Source organism: Bactrocera oleae, chromosome 6 (assembly GCF_042242935.1).
Source record: "Bactrocera oleae isolate idBacOlea1 chromosome 6, idBacOlea1, whole genome shotgun sequence".
NCBI lineage: Eukaryota > Metazoa > Arthropoda > Insecta > Diptera > Tephritidae > Bactrocera > Bactrocera oleae.
Genome location: NC_091540.1, coordinates 44498994 through 44523097, shown reverse-complemented (window position 1 = coordinate 44523097; position 24104 = coordinate 44498994). Strand labels below are relative to the sequence as shown.

Sequence of the window (24104 nt, the reverse complement as noted above, 5' to 3'; positions counted from 1 at the left end):
ACAGCATATATTAACAGCTTTATTAAGAACAAATTAAACAAAAAAATGTTTTACAAACATGAGGAAAAAAATTTGTAAAAAGTGAACACAATAAAAACAGCAACGCACTGAAATGCACACCCATAGAACGAACTAGGGATGGCTGATAGACAGCGAAAGCGAAATAATAACATTTCCCACTTAAAATCACAGCAATTGGAATGCAACAGCTTACGTATGCATTGAAAATATTGATAGAAACAAGAATATGTAAACAGAAATGCAATAATAATGCACGATGAAGAACATTGTTTACATATGCTGTGAATGCAAAAACAAAAATAACAAAAGCGACACACCAAAAACCTATACGCTCTCAACAAAGGACTGAAAAACATTGTGAAAAGTAAATGTTGCAACGAATGCCAGAAAATATCAGTAAAAGCAACAGCTACAATAATAACAACAACAGCAACAGCTACAATAATAACAAACAGCGGCGAAAGGTAAGAGGGGGATACAGTGTAAATGTAAGTCATCATTGGCAGTTGAAGCAACAATTGCTACAGCAACAACATAAAACACACACACGCACATAGTGAAGCAGGAAAAACAAGTGCAACGAGCCGGAAATGTAACAGCAGCAAGTGCGTGCGAGCACAAACACACACATAGTGTTACATACTTACATACTACACGAGGTTTATTGTATGACCAGCAGTTGCTGCTGACTCCACCTACAGAGCGCAGCACTAGCAACGTGCAAACATGCACGACGAACGATAGCAACAGCAAAAAGAACAACAATACAACACTTGTGTTATTATATTGATATGCACACACAACCATATAAACGTAGTCACACACACACACATACATATATATAAATATGCATAAGTGCCTGCCTGCCTGCGTGCGTTTGTAGCAGTTCATGCGTCGATGGCACACGCCAGTTAAAAATAGAACACCGTCTAGCGATTACAACAGCAACAGCAGCAGTAGCAAGAGAGAGCATACAGCGGGATAACAGCAACAGTGAGCGATTGCTTTAACAGTATTTGATGTTCCCAAAAATAAAACACAAATTGCGCGAATAGAGTAAAATAAACAAACATAAGCAAACAGTGGAAGCAATAACAAGAACAACAACTACTAAATTTGTATGTATGCATGTATGACTCAACCAGATCAACAACACCAAGACAGCATATAACAATAAAAACAAACGTTGCATAAGAGTTCAGAAAGTAAATACATATGTATATGTGTATGTTTGTATGTCTGAGTCCACTAAATCTGTAAATCAAATGTTAATGGAATACAGCTGAGAGTGCCATGTTATTAATGAATAACAGCGCTGCTAAGTTACTGTTATTTGCCGAGCAGCTGTTAGCAGTAATTTGTGCAGAAATATTTCGTTAACATTGCGCTGTTAAACCATTTCGGTACATGATCTCTGTAATTGCTGTGGCAATATTTTGAGTGTATAATAATTTCTTGAAGATATTTAATTACATATGAAAGAGGGTGTATTTATAAGTAAGTATATGTAAAATACCGATTAAGTATGGAGCGCCTCGTATATCTGGCTTCAAACAACATAATTATCATACCTTTTGCACATAGCAATAATTGGTAACTGAAATTGTCTTACCTTTTCCGCATTACAATAATTGGTAGCCGACATTCTTGCTAAGACATAAATTTATATAGCTCTCTTAGATTCGCCAAACCTAACAGAGTAGTAAATCGCACAAACCTTACTATACCAGTTGCTCAACAACATTTGTGCTGACTTTTTTGTTGCTTTTCGACTTACAATTTTTCACAAACAAGCACGCCTAAAAAATAAGGACCAGAGAAGAGACGAATTGAAATTCCTAAAATCTTAAATTTATAGCTGTACTTGTATTTCAAAAAAATTCTGACTGAAACTTCCATAAGCTAAACATTATTTTGGCTAAGATTTTTTGAGCAGAGTTGCGCTCTGTCAGAGTTTTAAATTCAAATAACCTTTTCTTTCCAAACTCTACATGTGTACAAATATTTTTAATAAAATTACCGCAAAAGCCAAACCTATAGGATTAGCTTTTTGGTAAATTCACGAGCATGGTTATTCCATGTTGATTTAACCTAGTTTTGATACAGGTAAAGTTTACAATTGGCTTGTTTTCATATTTTAATTGGGATTCGAAACAAAATGAAGTATTTTTGTTAATTGTCGCTAAAGAAAGATTTAATTCTAAATTTATTCCATAAAAGTTCTAGAAATAGATACATTTTTTTTGATATTTTATAGCGCTGTGGGGTTTGAAAAAGTATTTAAAGTATCTATCAACGTTTTTGAAAAATAAATATCCATACCATTTGGATTAATCTTAAACCAACTCACAAAATGTTGACTGTTTTTTAGAATCATAATACATATCGGTGGTAAATATGTTTAAATTCATTCATTCATTAATTCATTAATATTCCAACAACTGTCAAAACTAAATTTTACATGTAAGACCGCCAGCTGTCCTATTTTAGATCTATAAAAAAACGAGGCATAGATATTTAGCTATTTTGCCAACGGATATAAGAGCTCTACAAAAATAAAATTTTAGATCAGATTTCGACCTTATTCATAAAAAAATTGAATGTGCTCTTGTTTTTAAGCTAATTGCATATGCGTGATCTCCACTCTCAGGCTTAGGATAATTATCGGCTTGTTAGTGACTCCACTCTCAGGCTCTTTACCAAAAATGTACGGAAAGTTTTGAGGTTTTACGAAACATCAAACGTAGACAGACTTACAGCCTACAAAATGTACTGTTTTACTTAATAAAAATTTCGTTTTTCTTTCAAAAATAATTTGCATGGACTACTCAGAAACAATAATGGCGCCAAATATCATAACGGAACGGTCTGTAAATGGCTGTGAATAAGAGGGTAAAACGCCAACACCAAAGTTATATGCTCAAAAGGAAGTCAGTATTTTAATACATGATCACGTTAGGAATGATAAAAAAAATGGTCAAAGCGTTGGACGTGGAAGGATATTATTTTAGTGACAATTTCCGAACTTAGTATGCAAAAGCTGAAAGGTGGAATATGTGATATTAGTGAAAGATACATATCTTATTAAAGTTATGAGTGTTCTGGAAAGCGAATAGTGGAAACGTTTTGTATTGATAGTCGAAAATCTCCCAGGTAAACATTAAGTACCAAATTATGAAGAAATTGTGCAGAATTTGTTGGCAAACTTTCAAACTCTTGGAGCAAATGTAAAAATCAAGTTAGACTATCTGCATAACCGTTTGGATAAGTTTTCAGATAATTTTGGAAATTATAGCGAGAAACAGAAAAAGCGGTGCAACTAAAAGTGATGGAAGTATGGTATCAAGGTCTTTGTGAGCAAAAAGATATTACCACCTGGAAAATTATGATATAAAAGCCCATTAAAGGAGTTTTATTGAAATATAACACATGTTTTCACAGTTTTTCACACTGTTTACTTCAATGTATTCCTATTTAAAAAAAAAAAAAAACTGACTTAATTAGTAAATATAATATTTGCTTCCATGTTTTCTGATTTTTATAGTGTAAAATGGAAATAAAGATTTAAAAATAAACAAAAGAAAATCTTACAAAACCATCGATAGTTTCATGAATTGTTGGTACAAATATATTCAAAAGCGATTTTAGATCAGTATGACATCAAGAAACTCTGATATATTTATTTTCTTTCCTTTGTTCGAAGTTTTGGTTCATAATGAAGATGATTTTATAATTCGTTGAAAAAATATCGCTAAATTATATATACATGTATGATTCCAAGCTAAGATATCATTACGTTGTTGAACATACCTGTTGCTACATTATATTATTTCAAATCTAAGCAAATTATTATTATTTCTTATTTAAAAAAAGTCTTCTTCAGAAATTCTGATTTCTTATCAATTAACTGATATAATTTATTATATTGCAAATTTAATTACTTTGTAGTTATTATTATTATTGAGTGCATTATATATAAATTTTAACAAACTTAACGAAACTTTGTTTCCAGTTTCTTTACCACAAGTAACATTTGCACCTGACTTCCGCTTTTCCGTCACATGAAACGAAATAGGTTTGAAACACTCACTGAGTGGTTGCCACTCGCTGCTGCTCACACGCTGACACAGGACATGCGAGAGCACACAACTACGCGCCAACCAACACTCACCAGGGCATTGGCATTATTTTGCGCTAGCCAGCGAACAGATAGCCCGGATAGAAAGCTATTCGTGCACGTGAGAGCCACAAGTCCGCAAGCGTAGCGAAACAAATTTGAAATGAAATACTGAGGAATCGTATGAAAACCAGAACGGAAATGAGAGAAAGTTACCACCAAAACACAAGCATAAACATACATGTAGCAGATTCGTAAACAGAGCGCATTGCGAGTATCAAACGAACGAACGTCGGCTAAAAAGCGCCGCTATTGCAGGCACAGACACAGTGTGTTGATGTTCCAATTGAAGTCGCTTGGACTTGGTTTGCCTGCGCTGTGTGCTGCTTCATTGTATTGGTGTTTGGCCTGTTTCGAGCAAACTAAAATCGTCACCACCACTCACCACCCTCGTTAGCTCGTGCGTTCGGCCACCCAGCGCTGCGGCTGCGACTCTGATTGTGGCGGCGCGTGTGCTACTATTCTGCTGTGACAGTTGTTGTCGTGCGCTCAGTCTTCGTTGGGCGGTCTGTGTGTTAGCAACGTGTTGCTCCTCTCGTTTTTAACGTTTGACGATTTTCTATATTGTTCACCCAGTAATTGTGTGATGCGCTGAACGTATGCGAACGCATTTATGTGTATGTATTTGGGTTCAATCGGGCGAAAAAAGACGAATTCACTAAAACTGTGTCAAAGTGTTAAATTATTGTTATTTTTAGCGAAAACTAAAAAAGTCTTAAATACACATTAAATGAAGGTTTAAAATGCAAATTAGACTACGACGTATTTCGCGGCTTGCAGGCATGACAAGCATACGTATACGTACGTATAAACATTGCGAGGTGGCACTTGCGTGAGTGTGCGTGCAACGAATTTAGCCTGGCTGCAATGCAACAAGTTTTGATTGTTCGTCCGAAGCTGTGAAGTGTTGTGCTTTTAAATGCGAGTGCTGAAAAATATACACAAAAATTCGCAACAGCAGCTGTGAAGACATACAATTTCGTTTTATTTTTTTTTTTTTCAAATTGCTATAAATTGCTAAAATTTTTGATTTTTCAGAAAGATTTAAAAACTATGTGGAAGCGGAGATATTAGATTTAATATATGTATTTAGACTCTATAAGGAAATTTAATCTTAAAAATTAAATAAAATTATAGAATTTCGAAACATTATATTTTAACCCGACTATAACCAAATGTGTATATTCTGTGCTTAGATTATGTTGCATTAATTTAAAATATTTAACTAAAGATTCTAAAATTTTATTATTTAAAATATTTTAAAATAAAGAACAACACTTGCGTTAAAAAAGTACTGATATTTTTTTTTTTAATTTTTGAGCTCAGTTTCCATACTTCTGGTGTTTACCTGTGTTACAAATTAAACATAACAATTAAAAAGTCAGACGTCAAAGACAGTTTTGATGGTTGTGCGCCTATTTATATGCTACAATTTTAATTTCTGAGCGCTCAGTTTTGAGTAAATTGAAAAAAAATCACAAAGTTTATTCAATATTTGAAAGTGTTTCGGGTTTGACGTTACAATAGCAGGCAGTTTTATTCAACCTAATCATGCATTTTTTTTTTGTTTACCATATACCAAAAAATATAAGTAGGAGATTTTAATTGTTATCAGCATCAATTCATTTTATTTGAATGAAGTTTGTAAATTTAAAGTCGATTTAAAGATATCCACAAACTTTTCAAATTTGATATGAGTTTTCTAGAAATTTCATACAACATTTTAAATCATTTCGAGGCAAAATATTTCATTAAAGTCGAGCACAATTTACATGTTTAATTTTTTTATGCATCATAGAATAGTAATATTGACATTTTTAATATTTGTTATTTCATAAAATGAGTTATAAAGCCATGGGTTTGTTAATTTGTGTGTGCGAATGTGATCGTGCTAAGAGCTGAAACCAACAAGTGGTTAAAAAAAATATATATTATAATGTTATAAAATAAATTCGCAGTAATATTCAGAATACTTTTATGATTTAATTATTTCTGGTTTTTATTTAATAAGACCCGCTTCACAAAAGTATTTGCATATGGACGTTAAAACGTACTTATACACTTGATTATAAATATGGAGTCTTTTTATACCGGTAGTGTCACAGTGGTTTTCCTAAAGGTCTAGGTGCATCGTCAGACATCCAACCTACCTACCCAGCTATGTTGGTTCATTATAAATGAAAATTTTTGCTTAATTATTTATTTAATATTTTATTCTATTTAGCAACACACTTAAAATTTCAGCAATTATTGCATATGGCTCAAATATGATGAGCTTTAATGTTGCATTTCATAAAATATTATGTCAACCCAAAACAGAAGTGCTCTTTCTAGTATGTTCGGCGTTTTTACTTTTAACTATTTTTTATCGAACAAATATTTCATAACTTCATATCCAGTTGAAAATCTTCTTTTTAACAATTTAGAACAATTTTAAGCACATACTGAATCTAAGCAATCATACAAAGCCCTTACATTTAAATGAAGTAAAATTTCTTACAGTTTTTAAAAAAAAAAATGTTTATTTATAATTTTTTGTTCTTTTTAATTCTGCTGCAGAATTTGCATATACTGACTAACTGAATTACGAACTATACGCAATAAAAGGATGAAAATCATATACAATAAATTTAGTAAAGATAAAACTTTTACTGAGGCTGTCAAAAAAATTATGAATTCTAGAATATAAATTAAGGTTTTATGCACTAATAAATAATTATAAATATCTCAATGGAATTTTAATTGAAATACTTCTACCTTTGCAGAAAATTCACAATTCTAATAAAGGAAAAGCATTTAATATAAACTGAAAGGCAAAACAAAACCTTCACTAAACAAATTCCTGCCGGAAATAAAAATTATCTTACAAAATTTGTATGTGCATAAATTAATTTAAAATGTGTAAAAATGACAAAAGCGTAGTGTTGAAGTGATACAAGAGCCGATATATTGATACACATCTGTGAAATACACACGCGTACAAAAACACACACATACAAAAACGAACGCGTATAAAACTCAATTATAATTTGTAGCGTGTCTGTAATGTCGATTGACAGCTGTTACTGTAAATTACATTAACTGTTTACAAAGAGGAAATATAAATAAATAAAAGTAAAATTACAAGCGCAACAAACAACAAAAACAAACAAGTGCTAAATGTAAATGAAATAACAGCAAATAAATTTATCTGTATTTATCTGCAACACGCCCACAGTTGGAAAGCAGGCACCTTCAACAGCCGAATAAGCAACAAGTACGGGTAAGTCTGCGCTAAAGCGCTGCTACACTGAGCCTTTTCTTGCCACCAAAGCAAAAGTGAAAAATAAAAACTTACAATACAATAAAAGAAAGTGAAAATATTACACGTTGCCGCACTACAGTCACTTTGTCGTGTTTTACGTATGCAAATCCGCAACAGCTTAGGCAGTTGTTGACGACTACATAAAATACTGCAAGTTGCCATGCTCACACAAATACACATACAAACATAAGTGGTTTAAGTGTGAGTGTGTGTGTCTTTGCGCGAATTGTGAATTATTGCTGTTTGTTGGTGTGTGTGTTAGTAAATTATTTTTCGCGCTTTTTTCTCCAGTGCCTGCGGCAAGGATCGTTAGCAAAAAAACGCATTTAAATATAGTGAATTTCGTCTGTGGGAAATTCGGAAAATTCACCTCAACTTCAGCGTGCTTTCGCCGCGCATTTCTTTGCTTTTATGTTATACTTTGTTTTGTTATTGTCAACACAGCTGTGCCGAAAATAAACATCCATCAACATCAGCCACGAAATTTCGTTACAGCAAGCAGAACATTTTAGATTTTAGGCAACTTTCAGCATTCTTGTTGAGCCAGTGCTTATACAATGATACGCACACACACATATATATATGTATATAGATTATATACTTTATATGTATATATGCACGTCCCGCAATGAATTTGTGCCTTCATCTTCGGCTACTTAATTACCTATGCATAAAACTACCGCCGCGCAGCAAATTTTCTCACACACACACACACACGCACACAATAACACACAAAGCTTAGTAATAACGTCCACCACCCCACCCCTTTCGCTACCCGCTCACCTGTTCGCACGCTCTTTCCTATACCGCCTGTCTGTGACGCCACTGGCATCACTCAACAAGCTGCCGGCTGTCGACGTGCTGATGAGTACCCTTGATGATTGCTGGTTGCGTAGGGTCCACACCGTTATTTGCTGGTTGCCTCCGCTCGACGCTAATGCATAAATATGTATTGTGTTGTCTTCAAGCGTCTGCAGCCGACCATTATGTTAATTTAAATTTCAAATGAAAATCGTAAATCACTAACTGACTGCTTATAAACTACATTTATGCGCCGCTGAGCTTTTCTGTGGGAGTATGTGTGACTCTATGTTTTAGTGTATATACGTGTAAATTTAATTCTCATTGTTGTTGTATTCATAGTTGATTTGCTTTCAGCAAATACCTTGCAGCTCCAGTTGTGCCGCCATGGCTACAGTGTTCATCAAAAACACATTGATGTCCATTGTGAAGCGAACGCCTGGAAATAATTATTCGCAATCGCTTTGTGAAATCAGCAGATCGTCATTGTTTTATGTGTATTCTTTATGTGTGTGTGTGTGAGAGTGTATCGATATGCTGCATAATTTATATTTAGAGCAGACAACATTTACATCGAAAGCTAATGCTATAATCCGGGTTGACGGGTGGAGTCAAATTACACACACCTGTCCTTAAATTAGTTGCTACTTAATGATTTAAGCCAGTTTTAGATTTACAATAAAATTTAATTTTTAGGTTAGAGCATTTTAGTGTTATAAAATAGTTATTAAATTGATAGAATAGTGAAAAAATATATTTTTTCCATGTCCAAACCACTGTATTGGCGAAGCGTTCGGAACATTGAGCATATACAAATTTAAATGGGTTTTTCCCGAAACTGCATTTTTCCTATCGAACACCGATGGTACTGGGATATTATCACGTTCATCCAATTGAAATTTTTACTATAGATGCACAGTGACCTTATACAGAAAACTAAGACCAATTTTTTTGTTAGTATTTCAACCTTTCGCTATAAGCAAATTTCTGCTAATTTTTTCGGTAAAAACCTTTCTTTTACAAATCTATTATTTTACGACAAACCGATGTAAAGCTCAAGAGCAACACGTTTTATAAAGACTAAGAACCTGGTTTTTAGTTTCTTATTGACAGCACGAGTACATAGAACCACAGTACCCTGTAGAAGCCTTTTTAAAATAGGCGATTCCGAAGTTTAGTCCATTCACAATATAACCTAACAGTTTCCGCAGTTATATTCCACAAAGAGCACTATAGCATTATTTCTAAAAATTATATTTTATGACCTTTACAACAATAATAATAGGAAGAATTTACGAAGAGTATCTGAATGAAGACCCTAAGCTAAAGGTTGTGTGTTAAGTATACTATATAGCAGTTGCGCGAACAGTAGAAAAGATATATGTATTTCAGGTAAGGTATTTATGAATATGAATAGAGAGAAGCTTTTCAGGCTCAATTTATTATTTAATATCTTTTTAATATATCTTCATATTGGCTATATAACATATAACATAAAAATTACACAAAAACAACCGTATTCGCTCGAACCATTGCTGAAAAATACGCTAAAGCTTTGCTTATAAGCTTAACGAACTCTTCGGTTGGTGATCCAAGTCCACTCTTCAGCAGTGAAGTTCGAGCCGAAATAGTTCACAAATTAATAAAAGAAAAAATATTCATTCATATTGAGAGTCAATTAAAAGCCTTTAGTAATAAATATATATATATTTTTTTTTTGTTACTGAAAAATAGCGTTAAAGAAATTTAGTGTTGATTGAGATTTCTCTTATCACCTCTTAATTTATTGCTCTCAATAGTTTTTCTAGGCACTCGCTATCGATTAGAAGTTATGGGCTTTCCTTAAAGGATTTAAATAAAGTAATAAAATATAAAAGAACTGGTTTATAATCGTACAAATATTTACAAAACCGCACGAAATTCTTTAAATACTCATAAATTTTTAAATCTTCAGTTATTTATTACCTGTCACTTTTCCTTGAAATGAAATTAGAGTAGATTTTTTTAGATCGAACGAAAACAATTTGTATATGTTTGGAAATTTTATTTTTAACCAAAAACAACAAAATATATATATAGTTGTTGAGCAGTTATGCTGAGTAGCTGCCACTAAATAGGTATATAAGAGCAAACGAAATAAATAAAGTATTTTTCCAACTCAACTGTAAAGCTGGTAAACACACTGCTCAGTGGTTGTAATCGATTTCGAAATGGAATTTCCGTGTCCTTATGAAATCATATTTCAATTTTACAAGTATTAATCACAAAGCTTTTTCCGAAGCTTGTGTGCACATATACGTCACACACCAGTTCACATTTGTTATAGAAATGCAGAGTTAAATCTACTATTAGCCACGAATATACATTCACGCATATGTTGTTAATGTGCACAGAACTTTTAGCTATTCATATCATACATTGATTGACTAAAAATTTAATTGTTTTCAAGTTGATTTGCTAACATTTGAATTCTTCAAAAACCACAGGCAAACGTATGAATATGCAAATGTATTTGTAAGCGTGCCTATGTTTGTGCGTTGGGTATAGAAATATGTGCTTAAAGCATCTGAAAGTTTCGCAGTAGCAATAACGCTAGATACAAATACAAAGGTTTATAAGTTTTCATATCTGCATAAGTTCACTCATACCACGAGTACATTTTAGGGTGAACCGTAAATATAGACATTTAATTTCTTAAACTACTTCGACACTATCCACAGTTGAAGATACCATATGCAAATTTTAGTCCTTATCTCATATGCTTAAGACGCGTAGAACGAGAACTTAATACGCTTTTCTATAACGATTAAAATGAGATTTGAAATTGAAGTCATTATAATTATTTTTTATCTTATGATCCAACATTTCTACAGTTGTATCCGAAGATGTAAAATTACAAGCTATACCTATAATCTGTAAAAGAAGTGGCTCAAATCTCTAGCAGCTATAAATCTTTAACTACCGCCCTTATATATATACTTGCATACGTACACTCACACATATGATCTCAGTAAGACAAAACGATAGCAAGAAGTTGCAAGTAAATCACTGTCTCTGTGGAATTTTCCATTTCTCTCTGTAGCTTAGAATGTATTAGGTATGCAGTTATGTGCCAAAGTTGCTCCTCAGCATATACATATGTACCACTAATATATATTTAGATCGGTATGAAATGTAAGCTTCTTTGCGGTTAGACATCTGTCTTGAAGGAGTATCGCTATAAGGTAAGCTACAGGTTTTACTTTTAAAGACCTTTAGTTAAATTTAGCTAGGTTTAAATAAAAAATTGCAGAACAAGTAAATTAGTGTCAAGACAAGAGAAATGGTTTAACTATGATATTAGTAGACTCATTCAAAAACTGTTAAAAGTTTAATTTTTAAAACTACACAAGATATATTATAATATTATAAATCTACTCAAAATTGACATAAACTGACAAAGAAATTACATTTTCACGTATTTTAGTAAAAATCTTTATTATTACCTTCAACATAGGCTTCTGAATTAATATAAGCATGCCTACGCCTAATCTCATTGTTATCCCATACACTTGCTATAACCCTCGGCTGGGACACTAAAAGTCAGTCTTCAGCGAATTTTGTTGTTTTTGAAACATTCAGGTCATTTGATGGGAGTCTAGCATTGGCACGATTCATATAGAAAACCTTAACCAAAATGTGTTGAGTCGATCCATAAGATATTTTGATATACTTTAATATCACTCTGATGATGACAAGAAGATTTTCAAGCACTGTTTACTTAACTTTTTCTATGTTATCGTCATTAACAGTGTTGTACAGATGACTCGCATAAGTCAAGTTTTTGCTGATTTCACGACATACCAGGTAGGCTTTATACCGCTCAAATACTTCTAATCTTGAGAAATTGTATGCAAAACACTGATTGTGGTAATTTTAGAATATTTGATTAAATTTGTGGTATGCAGTATTTTACAATTTTATAAATTAATTTTAATAGTATTTTCTTTTGTTAACGAAAAAAATTGCACCTTAACGCCATTTAAACGCTTTGTCGCCTAATCCTCGTTCGCGTTGTCATTCCATGCACTTACAATGTGTTGACGTCTATTGGATACAGTGATTTCCTTTTTGTTAAAAAAAAAACACAAAAACCGCTATATAAAAACCCAAAATATATACAAAGAAATTTAATAAAATAAAGCAGCCAAAAGCAGATAACCGCAACTATTAAAAAAAACTCACGAAAAACAAATAAAACAAAACTAAAAAATCCCTAGCCTATGCAAAGGCGTGCAGCAGGGGCTTAATGGTGTTTGCTCATATAAATACCAATATACTTAGTAATGTGCTTATAAGCGTGCAAATGGTTATGCATATAACTTGTTGATAAAACGGTAAAATAAACAGACATACAAAAACGTTACACACACACCCATACGGCACACTAAGTTCTTACAGCAGCCGTTGTGGCAGCAAAAACTCCATTGCACACTTGCAGACGCGCTACAACCGTACAAGTAGCCAGCGTATAAATTTAGAAATATGCAAAGTGGTCGCAAATAAATAAGTAGCAGAGAGAAATGTTTCCGAAAGTGCCACTGAATCACTGCGGCCACTTGCAACAATTTGTATTGCAGCGCACACACACACAATCTTTTATATACATATATGTGCGTATAGCTGTGCGAAGAGAGCAAATAAAGCCCGCTTTCTTCATAAAGCCATGTAAAACTTCGCCAAGTTTTTGCCATTCAAAAAGCTATTTTTTACTCCAAAACGTTGTTATTGTTGTTAGGCATATCAACAGTTTGTGCGGCAAAGCAAAAGCTGGCAAATAAATAGCATATATACATACGTATCTCTAAAAGCTATGTGTTTATATATGGGGGTATATACTTGTATGGATAAAGATGAAACGCTGCATTAGCATGCAAGACTCTGTGGTACCCTGTAGTTATTTGCGTATACTTGCTATCAAACATATAGAAGTATGTTTACGTATTAGAAAAGAAGCGGTCATAAACTCGAAGTTCATGAAAATACGTCTTTTAGAATGCAAATTAATGGAATATTCGTATTGAAGTTTCATATGGTGTTAAAGCTGTCGGTTTGCCAACTCTTCTCGCTTTATTTGAGCAGTTCGCTCTTCTCAAGACCTTTATGAGCTATATGGTCTTGTGGTGTAAGCATGTTATATGAGATTGCTTACCACCTATATTTCATTATACTACTTGGCTTGCTTTATGTAAATTATCTGTTCGATTCACCACTCATTTTGTTCGACAAATCGATGATTTTCATACTCTGATCAGGGTATATTTAGTTTGCTATGAAGTTTGTAACAGACAAAAGGAAACCTCGTGGACTCTATAAAGAATATATATAAATGATTCGAAGTCGATTTAGCCATGTCAGTATGCCTACCTGTTCGTATATCCGTCTTTATATACATGAACTAGTCCTTCAGTTTTTGAGATATTGATCTGAAATTCTGCACACGTTCACTTCACCTCAAGAAGCAGCCTAATTGTCGGAGCCGCCGAAATCTGATTACTATAACATACAGCTGCCATACAAATTGAAAGATCAAAATCAAATTTTTTTATGAAGAACTTTTTTACTAGACAAAATATCTTCACGAAGTTTTACACAGGTTATTGTTCTAGCTAACGCTACAATCTCCAAATATATTGATCAGATCAAAACATTATTTCATATAGCTGCCATATAAACTGAAACCAAAATCAAAATAAAGATTTGATAAAAGATGTTTTTTGCTTACTAATTACCGTTAATATTCGCTGAAACAACTAGCAAAACGTTTTCCATTGAATGCAAATCGTTGGACGGTTAACTTAACAGATTTAGTTATACATATAGTTGCTATAAAAATTGCACCTGTAAAGACCTTAGAGTTGAAAAATATATTCATGATACTAAAAAATAATAATTCATGCTGAAATTTTACACGATTATGATTTTATCATTTTGGTAGGGTACCGAATCGTCACTAATGCCGAACTCAATGTAGCCCTGCTTGCCTTCACTTTGTCACTGTTGCTATTTGTTGTTTATTTTTTGACTAGTTCGTCCTCCAAACTGACGTTGCACTGCATATCATACAGATGGCATACAATTACGCGCAAGCTGCAGCAAATCTGTATCCCTAACTGTGCTGCTGCTGTCACAGTGCACACACATTCGCAATTGAGTTTGCAATTTTCTGTGAGTGTGTTTGTGTGTGGTGCATATGTATGTGTGCGAGTGCTGGTTGACGTAGCAAAAATGTGGCAACGCAGTGGAAAATAGCTCAAGTGCCTTGGGAGATTTTCGACTGTTTGTGCAACAACTGCAACACACACACACATACAATCTCTCACGCGCACATGCAAAATTAAATAAGAAACAGTGGTTTATGCAGAGAAAAAAGGCGTGTGCAAAACTTCTAGTGAGCTTATGAGCTTGTAAGCGACTATGAGTGCGCAAACTTAAAACTTGTCTGAGCACATACATACATACAAATGCACAGAAACATAAATTTACTATATTTATGCGCCTGCATAGAAAGTAGATGTGAGTGTGTATTTGTATGCGTTTGGCGAGTATGTGCGCTTGGCAAATATTTAAATTTGATTTTCATGCAACTCACTCGGAAATGATGTCAGCATTTATTGAGGGAATTATAAACAATTTTCATTTAAAGTGAAAAAAACTGCTTCTATGTTTTCAAAGCAAATGCGAGTTTACCGACTTTGGGCTGTCAAAGGAAGCGCAAATATATATATATATATATGTATATATGTGGCAGCACCCACATACATACATACATGTACAAACATGAGTAGCAGGGGATTGCGTTGGAAATCTCAGTGTTGTGGGGCATGACAAAGGCTTAACTAGACTTAAGCTGCGTCTGCATCTGCATTTGTGTGTGTTTGTGTGTTTGTGAATAGATAAATTTTGCACTGTCTTTACTCTGCACATCACCCGTATGTTTGTTAGTGTATTTGCGCAACCTCTACTGTGCAAATTTGAATTTATACTGCCGCTCGTTGTGTAGCAAATCTGAGCAATTTCGAGTAAATTCTCATTCTCTGACATTTAACTGAGCGACACACACACATACAAGGCGTCTTAGTAGTAATTTATACTCGCTTACATGCTTGCAACGCTGCACAAAAAATTTGTTGCATAGACACATATCCTTGTTTGTTGGTTTGTATGTGTGTGTGTGTGTGTATGCGTAGCGGCACGTGTAGTCATTCCCATCCTTCACAACGCATCGTTTACTAATCTCGTTACAAATTAGTTTGCGACACCTCCAATCCCTCACCGCTCTGCATCAGCAACCGTTGCACTTTCACTCAATAACGTAAGCACCACCACTACTACACCACCGCATGCTGCCACCCTGTTGATGTTGCACGATGAATTGCTTGCTTGCTTGCTTTCTAGAGAAGAGACGACTCTCTTTGGTGCTGTTGTGCGCCTTCAGTAGCATAAGATTAAATTTAGATTTATATCCCTGACAAAAAGTTAAGTTACGTCGCCTTCGTTTTTACTTGTTGCTTCTGCTTCTTCTTCTACAATACTTTGGCTTTCGTTTAGCACTAACTAACCGCTTTACACAAAGCTCATCGTTACTTTGCTTGCAGCAATTGTTGTGTGCTAAATATGCATGCATGCATTTGTATGTGTCTGGGTGTGTGTTGCTGATTTTCTGGCTTACTTTTAGCTCTCGTGTCTGCTATCGATGTTTGTGGTAAATGTAAACGTTTTGCGGCCGAACTTTCAAGCGTAACGATATACAATTGAACTTTTACGTATTTTTTCTACTTTTTCTATATTTCCTATCACTTGTTGGGTCAGTTGTTATGGGAGACTTGTTCACAGATTACATTGATTGAATTGGCAAAATGGCCAGCACTTAAACGATGTTTCAATTTAACGGTGCTGTACAAAATGCTTGAAATTTCACTCGATTTCTATTACGAATTGTCTGAGAATAAGTAATAGTGCCATAAATATATTAGAGCGTGTAAGTGCAATGACGAATCGAACTAAAAATGTGGTATAAGTCAAATAGACTGGCATAAAATGTAAGAGAAGGGAATCGAACATAAGGCTGGTGTAAGTTCAATAAAATATACTGGTACAAAACAGAAGTGACTAAAAGTCAATTATCAAAAATTTAAAGTACAATACATGCATTTGGTATAAGCTAAATAGACTGGTGTAAATTTCGGGAGTAGAAAATCGAACATACAACCGGTAAAAGTCAATCAAATGTACTGGCATAAATGTTAAGCAGCATAAAGTGAAATAGGTTGCCATACATTTCAAAAATTTTCAATCGAACAACAACTGGTATAATTAAAAAGCTGTCGTTACTGTGAAAAGTTTCGAATTAGTCAAAAATCTGGTATAAATCTAGCATGTCACAGTTACTTTCGTGCCTTTACCTCAACTGGATAACTTTGTTGTTGGTATTTTCTTATGGAAAACTTTTTCCAAAAATCAGAGTCCAAGTAATTTATGGTAATTCAAAGAAGACGGCTTCCGTATATTTGAATTGGCTTTAGCTTAAGTAAAAGTTCCATTGAGGTTGCCACTTTTAATATTATACTATGGTAAATTGACCTAAAAGAGTAAAAAAAAACTAATGTCTATATAATCATAATGAAAAGGTGATTTTGAGAAATAAATGGATGAATTGGAAAAATTTCAAATCTTAATTATTTGGTAGTTTGGAATGACATATATAGGGCAGAAACCCGGTTTCCAAAGGCTGCCAAAGGCAATGTCGGAACGTCTGATAACTAATCGGCAAACAATATGAGTCTTGTGTGTGTTTGTGTCAGCCATAAGGGGTTATATCCAGTTTTGAATTTCAAAAATCGTTTTTTTATCTACATATCGAACGTACATGTGTTTTAAAATATTCTCCGAAATTTTTAAGTTGAACCAGCAAATATTTTTAGAGATATAAGTGTATTCGTAAGAATTTTTTAACTTAGTCTAATCGGTTCCCAACATTTTAAACCCGTTATTCTCGTTTTTGATTTAAATTTTTACACAACCTTCTTAGATTAATCCATTATTATAATATTTTATTCGAATCAGATTTTTCACAATAATTTTGATTTTTCAAGCCACTCTAAATAGTAACCATTTTTACATTAAGAGGACTTTGCCCTGGGAAGCCGCTATTTTGTCATAAATCAAAATTTTGACTAAGTATTCAATCATTACCTGTAGTCAGCTGTTTTTTAGTTTCAGAATTTGAAATAGCTTTAAGCAGGAAAATCTTCCTCACCGTCAGACACCTGTTATCGAAGGTCGTGCTGTAGATCAGCTACGATAAATGTAAATTATTTATTTATTTATTAACTAAAATGCTTCTTCAAACTAAATTCACAAAAAATTATTTTTTTCTGGTTTCCAAGTGGATATAACCCTCTATATACATAAGAGCGCTTAGTGTCTTTTCCGCATCCTTCTACATATCAATGCCTTTCCGTGCAATGCCGACAGTGCAAAAAGGTGTGTGTTTAGGTGCCCTGCAGGTGATGTAGGCGTAACAAGCTTGTGAGCTCTTCTTGGAAGAAAGAAAGCGTCTAGTAGAACACGTGCTTGGGCAGAATTTAATTAAGTTAATTGTCCTCAGCAATGCAATTTTTGTTGTTTTCAGCTTTTGGCAGGGTGTTGTCTCCTTACACTTAACTTAACGCATTAAACTTTTTATACTCTCGCAACCTGTTGCTACAGAGTATAATAGTTTTGTTCACCTAACGGTTGTTTGTATCACCTAAAACTAATCGAGTTAGATATAGGGTTATATATATATAAATGATCAGGATGAAGAGACGAGTTGAAATCCGGGTGACTGTCTGTCCGTCCGTCCGTCCGTCCGTCCGTGCAAGCTCTAACTTGAGTAAAAATTGAGATATCTTTATGAAACTTGGTAGACATGTTTCTTGGTACCGTGAGACGGTTGGTATTGCAGATGGGCGTAATCGGATCACTGCCACGCCCACAAAACGCCATTAATCAAAAACAAATAACTTGCCATAACTAAGCTCCGCAATAAGATACAAGACTGTTATTTGGTACACAGGATCACATTAGGGAGGGGCATCTGCAGTAAATATTTTTTTTTTAAGGTGGCGTGCTCCCGCCTCTAATAGGTTTAATGTTCATATCTCCTAAACCCCTAATACTATAATAACAAAATTCACTGGAAGCAAATTTTTTTAGCACTTCTATTGACGGTGCGAAAATAGTTGAAATCGGGTGGCAACTCCGCCCACTCCCCATATAACGGTACTGTTAAAAACTACTAAAAGCGCAATAAATCAAGCACTAAACACGCCAGAGACATTAAATTTTATCTCTTGGATGGTATGAGATGACTTTATAGGAACCGCGTTCAAAATTAGACAGTGGGCGTGGCACAGACAACTTTTAGGTTAAAACCCATATCTTGGGATCTGCTTAACCGATTTCAACCAAATTCGGTGCATAACGTTCATGTTTCTATGTCATAGTGCGAAAATGGGCGACATTGGACTACAACCACGCCTACTTCCCATATAACACCATTTTAAATTCCATCTGATTCTTTCACTTTCCACTATGCAAATCAAGCAACAATGACTGTATCGGGACAAAACTTTGCGTGAATAATGCGATTAAAGTATGCCACTTTGCGGCCAAAAATTGTCTAAATCGAACCAAAACTGTTCAAGCCCCTAAGCACTAAATATGTGGACCCCAGTGCCTATAGTTGACCTTCTACCGAAAATATCAGTCAATCCACCAAGAAATCTCAAACGAGATTACTATTTGACTTTGCGAGAGTATAAAATGATCGGTTACATCCGAACTTAGCCCTTCCTTACTTGTTTTTACATAAAATCGTATGTATAGTATATACGCAAATATACAAGCATATGTTTATTTGTATATCTGGAAAAAATGTTTGTCAATCAACCAGACAAGTGACTATACAAAAAATTGTTGTAACAAGCAAAGGGGCGCCACATGCAAAAAATTAGCAATGAAGATATGCAGACATATGTGTGTACATGTATGTATGTATCTATCTTAGACTGTATATAATACAAAAGTAGCGTCCAAGTAGCAACCTATACGTTTTCTTTTAAATTTCATTTGTTTATTACTGTTTTGTTGTTTGTGTGGTCATACATATACCTAATATATGGGCTGAAAATGACCGGGCCGAGACAAAGAAATCACGATTTTTTATTGTTCAAAATTGGCTTCATTCATCAATGTAATCTCCATCAAGAGCAACATTTTTTCTGGTGTTACAGCCTCATTTGGATGTCTCTACGATTACGTTGAAGTCAGCCAACGAATGTTTTATTGTGATTGCTGATGGTGTGAAATCACCATAACACTTTTCAACCCATTGCTTCGCTTGAACAGTATTTTTTCTTATCAAGAAGCAGTGTAAAATTAAAACATGAAATTGTTATCCATTGTTTTGAAGTAACAAAAGTAGTATCACTCTTAGCACAATAACTCGCAAACAAATGAATAGAATATTATGAAATTTTAACAGCTGTCTTTTGAAGGTTACCAGTAACAGAAAATGAGGTGAATTAAATAAAACTAACGCCATATATGTGTGAGCCGCCCATCATTTTCAGCCCATGTATTATGCCCATATATGGTATATATTATATATATATTTTATTTGAGCGAAACGAGTTATCGCTCGTATAAATCTGAATGGAAACGGCAAATACGTGAAATAATGGCGTCCACTGTTTTTGTCAATGTCCATGATATTGTTGTTATTCTTGTTGCTGCTCTGCTCACCTCTCTTTTTGACGAACGTCTGTGTAACGACGACGGCAATTTATTGGCAACAACTGCGGCGAGAGCGTTGGCTACGGTGACAGGCGACATTTAACAGATTTTAAAGATTTTATATACATACATATACATATATACCATAGATACATACAAACATTTTTATATATTTTTTATATATTTGTTTGTTGTGTTGTTACAAAATTAAATTTTTGACTTCCTGCGCTTTATAATAAACAGCAGGCCAGCAAAAAGCTACGCACACACGCCCACCAATATTTTTAAACACATATATGCATGTACAACTGTAAGCCTATATTAAGTGGAATATTAGTGTTGTTGTCGCGCCAGTTGTCGCGCCAAAAATTATACCTTAAAAATATATAAAATTCACCTAACAATAATCGCACATGCACTCCCACTGTGGCACTTATGAGTGCACTTATGCGCATATGTGTATGTGTGTTTGTATGTGCGCGTGCACATATAATACAATGATCCAAATTACGTTGGTAAAAAGGCAATTCAGTTGACTGCTTTTAATGCCGCCATTGTTTTTTGTATGCAATTGTTGAAAGAAGAAATTAATATATGTTCCTACAAATGTACGTACAACATGTGCAACACACTATAGTCCGCAATCTGCGCTCAACTGCACGGAACTACAGCAGAGCTGGCGCCTTTAACCCCAACTCACCGCCCAGCTCGAGTGCTTCGCACGCCCATACGCTTATCGCAGCGCAGCAAAGTGGCACTTTCATTTTTTCCTTCATACATCGCATATGTTTTTGTATGCAGATATGTGTCTGTGTATGCGCTTATTTTTTGCTTTATGCCTTGTCGTTGTCGTCGTTAGCCATCAGCCGACGGCCACCGACATATAATGGTGTTTTGTTGCCTTCATTCCCGTTGCTCGCCACACAAAATTCACCTGTAGATGAGCTTAAATCGGCGAATGCACAGATATGTGTAAGCTTATGTGTATGTATGTGGAATTTTTTGTTTTTGCAGCGAACATAAAATGTTGCCACAACGCATTCACATCTACCGAAAAGCAAAAAACGAAAATCCACGACAGAAATAATGGCGGTAGATGGAAAAAAATTGCAGCTTACCGTAATTCTCGTTGCCATTGAACTGTAATTACTCGTCACATTCAACATAACTGTATGTGTGTGTATATCTATACATGAAAGGCTGTCTGCATGAGTGCATGATATCACACTTACTTATACACTTATATATGGTATATACTTATACTTATACACATACATACATATATATTTATAGAAATATATACTCATGGAAATGTGTTTTAAGTTGTCGTGTATAATTTGCTCACAATTACATGCTTATACATGTCGGCTCTCAAGTGTAAGTGTGTGTGTGCGTGCGTGCATTTGTGTGTATGTGTTGCGGCATTATTACCTTAAAGAAAGCGTCAACAATTTTTATTGACACTCACGCTGTGTCGTTACAGAAACAACAGGTAAAAAATTGCTTTACACCGCTTTCCACTTTATTTAAATTAATAAAATAAACAAAGAAAAACACCAACAATAACAACGGTGTAATTTTACAATTAAGAAAATGAAATTAATTTGCCATCACAAAAGCCAAAGTGGAGAATAAAATTGCATAATCGATATTGGTAAATTGATACTGATTGGTACTTTGGCTTTCAGGCTTTTGAAGAAATGTTGAACACATTAAATAAAATTAATAATTATGCTTAAGTGGTGTATATTGGCGTAGTTATGTTTCATAACGAGACAATCTAGAATGATATACTACTCGTTATATATATTAATATGTATGTGTAAAAATAAAATTATCTGAAATTTTAAAGCGACCTTATTTTAATTAATAAAAACCATGATTGAATTATTGAAAGTAAAACCATTCAAAGTATTGCCGTCTACATTTGTACTAAATTTAATTATTATATTATGATGACTAATTTACTATTTAGTAAAACTTAAAACTACTTAGTTAAAGCAAGTTAATTTTCAGAGAGGTTTGCAATGCAACTACCACAGTACTGAAACAACTCTACGCCTAAATGTAGGCAACTTTTTAAAATATTACTTTCCAATAAAGAATTTAATTTTTAATATTTTGTAAATACACATTGTAGATAAGTTTCCTCTTTTCTAGCATTTACTAAAAAAACTACATGGTATATATTTTATAGTATATATTGTTTATTACACCAGGAAGTAGAGTTCTCTACGAAGAAAATGCTCACCGACTATTTTAAAAAAGCAAATATTTTGTTGTGATATTTTCTGATTGAAAACTAAAATCCTTTTCCGATATGAAGTCAAAAAAAGGTGATTAATGAATATTTTAAATGTAAAAAGTTATAGCTTGTTTGGCACAAATTTCGTGAAAAAAAATATCGAAAAAGTTAAAAAAAAAACTTAATAAACGTAGTTATTTCCAGTTTTGACATACATTTTAAGGTCATATTAAAAGTATGTAAATGCCTTTTTACCCACAACTTTCCAATTTAACTTTTTTCCATAGTACTTTTAGTTTTTACGTAAATCGATATTAACCTTTTTTAACCTTTAAAAATTCAGCACCCTTCCTCTTCCCGACTGCAGATCGCCCGTCAATTGATTCTATTATTTTTTCTATTTTATCTTCCCTTTCCAAAGACTTTCATTCTACTGTTATTATTTTTTCTTTGTATTCAAAAAGTACTGACTCTGGTCTATTGTTAGGCGTTGATTAACCCTCGGCGGCAATAGTCAATATATTACTAACTTTAGTTATTAACTGACGTCAGCACACGAATATTTAACTTTTTATTACAGCGTCATTGAATTCGACATGGACGCAGCTAAGATATGAATTATAATGCATTCGTACCTTTTTTGAACAAAATAGTAATTTATTGTTGCCGCGCTTCTTTTAAGATTTTTTTAAAAGAAATTTTGGTTTAATTATACATTTCTCTTTGAGCGTAAAATCTGTTCTCTTGTTTGTTCCGAGCTTCAATTTAAGTTGGACCGAAATCTATTAAGAACTTATTGGTTCAATGGGAAGGGTGTAAAAATTATTCTTCTCTATCTTGCTATAGTTGACTTGGACAATAATCGATGCTAAACGATTTTGAAGATATCTTGGCTTGTATAGAAGATATATGCTTTATACATCCGATAGCGGCGGTCTCGACAGATGAGCAGAAACCTTAAAATATATTTTCAATTTTTTATAAATTTTTCGCGTCGAAATATTCCAAAGCATCAAGGATCGAAATTAGTTCACTATAATGACGATATGTTTTATTGCTTCAAATATTGGGGCCAATTGATTTACAACCATTTCTGAAGAAATAGCTATAACTATATAACTATATACTTTAATAATCCAAACTTAAAACATATTTCGTTAATGCTACTGTACACCTCCATTTTTCAAACATCAACTAACCTTGTACCCTCTTATCTATGTTGATAGTAGTGTTCTCACAGCAAACAAAAGAATACTTTTATTATTCACCAAGCCTCAAGTGCTAATTAAATAATTCAATTAAGCATTTCCCAAAACCCACTTGATGTTGATAGTACTATCAGATTTTTATCTAACGCAAGCAAATTTCGTAAGCCAGTCACACATGTGGCATGCCACATAAGCACCGCAAAAATACACAACTACAATTATATGACACTTTAGTGCATTTAGATGTTCCAAATGCATTTAAATACGAGTGGAAAGTATCTGCAGACAGCATTTAGCGACAGGCGAAGGTAAACTGTCTTATCTACTTCGAACATTAGCTCTTCTACGAAATAGCAGCAAAGCAGCATCTGTTTATCAGTTAGTTTTCCAGTCGGCAGTCAGTTGTGCTGCTTCACATGCACACATATATGTGTGTGTATTTGTTCTGTATTTTATCGCCAAACTATCCCTGTGGATATGACGCTTAAGTGACCAGTTCTATTTGTATATGCTATGTGCATAAGCTTG

The 24104-nt window shown here is 33.9% G+C and overlaps 1 protein-coding gene across 2 annotated transcripts in view; it reads left to right on the top strand.

Moving 5' to 3' along the window:
• Con (leucine rich repeat protein connectin) overlaps positions 1-24104 on the top strand; it is a 114380-nt gene that overhangs the window by 18564 nt on the left and 71712 nt on the right. Inside the window, exons 1-2 of one of the 2 annotated variants that reach the window (XM_036372438.2) lie at positions 4706-4815; positions 6964-7460. The exons of the other annotated variant lie outside the window; for it this stretch is intronic. The gene's annotated coding sequence lies outside the window, so the exon portion shown is untranslated. Of the gene's footprint in view, positions 1-4705; positions 4816-6963; positions 7461-24104 lie in introns of those variants that run through there. 2 annotated transcript variants of the gene reach the window in all.